Source organism: Micromys minutus, assembly GCF_963924665.1.
Source record: "Micromys minutus genome assembly, chromosome: 14".
Classification (NCBI taxonomy): Eukaryota; Metazoa; Chordata; class Mammalia; order Rodentia; family Muridae; genus Micromys; species Micromys minutus.
Genome location: NC_137983.1, coordinates 30,193,109 through 30,197,357, shown reverse-complemented (window position 1 = coordinate 30,197,357; position 4,249 = coordinate 30,193,109). Strand labels below are relative to the sequence as shown.

General features: G+C 36.0%; 1 pseudogene across 1 annotated transcript; it reads left to right on the top strand.

The window, feature by feature from the left end:
* Nucleotides 1–2,352: 2,352 nt before the first annotated feature.
* On the top strand, nucleotides 2,353–3,991 carry LOC308429896 (importin subunit alpha-1-like; annotated as a pseudogene). Its single transcript has one exon. The product of its transcript is annotated as an importin subunit alpha-1-like (transcript).
* The last annotated feature ends 258 nt before the right edge of the window (nucleotides 3,992–4,249 follow it).

The following is a 4,249-nucleotide window of genomic DNA, read 5'->3' as shown; positions in this document are numbered from 1 at the left end:
TCAAAGGTTTTCCATTCTTTACTGATCTCATTCCCATTCCCTGACTGTCTCTCTAAATATGTAATTATTTATATATAAATCAAAGTGGTGTTCAGCTCACAATGGATTTTTCCCTACTAAATTAGTACTATATATTAATATATATCTTTATCATATTAACTAGTATTTGGTTTCACCTATCTTTGACAGTCACTCCCCCTAATCCTATTCCAAGAATTCCATTTCATGCTAACTAAGCATTCAAATATATGAGCCTATAAAGGCCATTCTCATTCAAATGAGACCCCACCAATACCAGTGGACAAATGCTTTACAAATTATGATATACCCATGAACCTATGGAAACCAGGGTTCAGTAGAATGTGGTGTTTTGACTGTGAACATTCCACATAGCATCATATAATTAAATACTTGTTTGGGGAGGTTTGGGAAGTATGGCTTTGCCAGAAGAAGTATGTTTCTGGAGGCAAGGATGTTAATGTTCAAAACACTTCTATCATCAGCATTGTAAGCTTTTGGTCTAATGTCTACTTGTAAGTGAGTACATACCATGTATGATCATTTGTGTCTAGGTTACCTCACTTAGGAGAAGTGTAATACCTTTTGAGATTTAAATGAATTGAATGATTAATAAAATATAAATAAAAACGAGTACCATTTGAGCTTATTCTTTCCAGTTTATACTTAGAAATTTCTGCCCTCACCATGTGTACACATTCACAAAGACAAACACACTGCCACATAACCATACATAATTAATAAAGAAATCTCAAGTATTACTACTGCTGCATAATTACCATCTTAAAAAATACTAAAATTTCAATTATGTTTGATCTGCTAAACAAAATTATTATATAGCACTTATTTTTAATAATTTGAAAGCTACTAAGCTTTCGTAGAAAATAGCTCTTTGATACAATCAATGAAGGTCAAATACAAAACCTCTTCTTAAAATAGGATTTTAAGTAGAAACCAGACTAGTATATGATTATTGTTCTAATGCCACCAAGTCATACAACTGATAGCTATTTAGAAATTACTTAAGTAGGAAGTCAAAAAAGCAAACAAATTTGCACTCCTGATCAACTTAATTTTACAAATAAATACATACACTTGAAGTTATATAAAACATTACATGGAAAGGCAAGGGGAGACTTTTCTTTTATGTGGCCTTCGGTTCACACCACAGAAAAAATATAATATTTTGAATTTGAATTTGATGAAATAATCTGCAAAGTTTTTTTCTTCCTTTCTTTAATTCATTCACTCATTATTTATTTATTTATTCATTTATTATTTTTACATATGAAATCTCTAAAAACTAAAAAATTCTTTAAATGTTTTGTTCTTTTCTCTGATCTTGCAATATTATGTTGTGACTTTCTTTAGGTTCTACTCATATATCAAAAGTTCTTATGATTTATGAAGTTAAATGTTTATATTAGAAACATTTAGAAGGAATGTATGAGAATAAGAAGAGCTAAAATTTTGGAAAGAAAATTTGCACCCAATATATGGTATGCAGATGTACCAGACAATGACCTAATAACTTGACATCTGTGGGGCATCCTCTAACCTGGATGCTATTGGCATATCTTCCTGAGGACTTGGAAGCACTTCACAATGAGTAACACAAAGTCATACTACAGATGCTTTGGCAACTGCAGTTTTAAATGCTAACAGTTATGGATTGCTTATTTTCCTTGTGTTGAGCTTTTGATATACAGTTTATTAATTATAGGTACAACAAATAAGAGGCAGATATTCTGTGATCTCAATTTTTCAAAAGAATAAACAAACTTATAGAGATTTTAAGAATTAGGTATTGAATTTGAAAAATTGTAATATTTTCTTCCTCAAGATTAAAACAATAATGGAAAGTAAAGTTCACATAGATTTATCCTAGGAAGTTTGATTCTAGCTTTTTAACCAACTTTCACAATAAAATTTAATCCATTAATGAAACCAACTTGAAAGAAAAACCAATAATGTATATCCTATAAATGTTGTGGTCTATGATTCCTCCAAAATTGACCTTCACGCATGCTCACTATTCTCATTTAGATGTTAGGGTTTGGGAAACAACTAACTACAGTGGAGTGCAGGGAGTACTATAGTTGCCACAATTCCCACAGTCTAGTGAGCACTGACTAACGTTTATGAAGCCAAGATCACTTCTGAATCATGGAAATAGAGGAAAGATTTTCTAGAAATAGATAGTGTGACAAAGTCTGAGGGCTGAGGGTTAGTGGACGTTCCGACAGCCGCCGACCCGCAGCTTGAGAACCCTTCCGCACTGACTTTCGTGGAAGTCTGAGCCAGCTGTGAGTTTTCCTAATTGTTCCTGAAACCATGTCCACCAACGAGAATGTTAATTCAACAGCTGCCCGGCTCAACAGATTCAAGAACAAGGGGAAAGACAGTACAGAAATGCAGCGCCGCCGGATAGAAGTTAATGTGGAACTTAGGAAAGCAAAAAACGATGACCAGATGCTGAAAAGGAGGAATGTCAGCTCATTTCCTGATGATGCTACTTCTCCACTACAGAAAAACCGAAACAATCAGGGTACTGTAAATTGGTCTGTTGAGGACATTGTTAAAGGCATAAACAGTGACAATTTGGAAAGCCAGCTCCAAGCTACAAGCTGCTCAGAAACTGCTTTCTAGAGAGAAACAGCCTCCTATAGACATCATTCAGGCTGGTTTGATCCCAAAGTTTGTATCCTTCTTGGGCAAAACTGATTGTAGTCACATTCAGTTTGAATCTCCTTGGGCGCTTACCAACATTGCTTCTTGAACATCTGAACAAACCAAAACTGTGGTGGATGGAGGTGCTATCCCAGCATTCATTTCTCTTTTGACATCTCCCCATGCTCACATCAGCGAGCAAGCTGTATGGGCTCTTGGAAACATTGCAGAGGATGGTTCTTCAGCTTTCAGAGACTTAGTTATCAAACATGGTGAAATTGACCCACTGTTGGCACTTCTTGCAGTTCCTGATCTCTCATCCTTGGCATGTGGTTACTTACGTAATCTTACCTGGACGCTTTCAAACCTTTGTCGAAACAAAACTCCTGCACCTCCCTTAGATGCTGTTGAGCAAATTCTTCCTACTTTAGTTCAACTCATGCACCACAATTATCCAGAAATATTAGCAGATTCCTGCTGGGCTTTTTCCTACCTGGCTGATGGGCCAAATGAACGCATTGAGAAGTTTATGAAGAAAGGAGTTGTTCCTCAACTTGTGAAGCATCTAGGAGCCACTGAATTGCCCATTGTGACTCCGGCACTAAGAGCCATAGGGAATATTTTCACTGGAACAGATGAACAGACTCAGAAAGTGATAAATGCAGGAACACTCGCAGTCTTTCCCAGTCTGCTAACAAACCCTAAAACTAATATTCGGAAGGAAGCCACTTGGACAATGTTGACCATTACAGCCAGACGCCAGTACCAGATACAGCAAGTTGTGAATCATGGCCTAGTCCCATTTCTTGTTGGTGTCATCTCTAAGGCAGACTTTAAGACACAGAAGGAGGCTGCGTGGGCTATGACCAACTATACCAGTGGTGGGACTGTTGAACAGATTGTGTATCTTGTTCATTGTGGGATAATAGAACCTTTGATGAACCTCTTGAGTGCAAAAGATACCAAAATTATTCAGGTTATTCTTGATGCCATTTCAAATATCTTTCAGGTTGCTGAGAAACAAGGTGAGACAGAAAAACTCAGTATAATGATTGGAGAGTGTGGAGGCTTGTATCAAATTGAAACACTATAGAGCCATGAAAACGAGTCTGTATACAAGGCCTAATTAAACTAAATTGAGAAGTACTTCTCAGTGGAGGGAGAGGAAGATCAAAATGTGGTAACAGAAACAGCCTCTGAAAGCTTCGACCTTCAACTTCTAATGTCCAGCCAAGGCATAAAGTTGTTAGCTATGTGCTGTGCTATGCCATATTCGCATAAAATTGTCTTACTATTAATCTAGTAATAACTCTTTTTAAATGTGGTTTGTTATTGTAGCACTTTTTACAAAAGAAACTAAACTTGAACAGTTATAAACTGTAGGGAAAGAAATAGTCAAACTTAGGGCAGAAATAGACTAAATAGAAGGAAAAAAAACCATTTAAGAATCAACAAAACCAAGAGCTGGTTCATTGAGAAAATTAACAAGATTGATAAACCCTTAGCCAGACTAACTAGAGGGCAAAGAGAGAGTATCCAAATTAACAAAATCAGAAAGAAA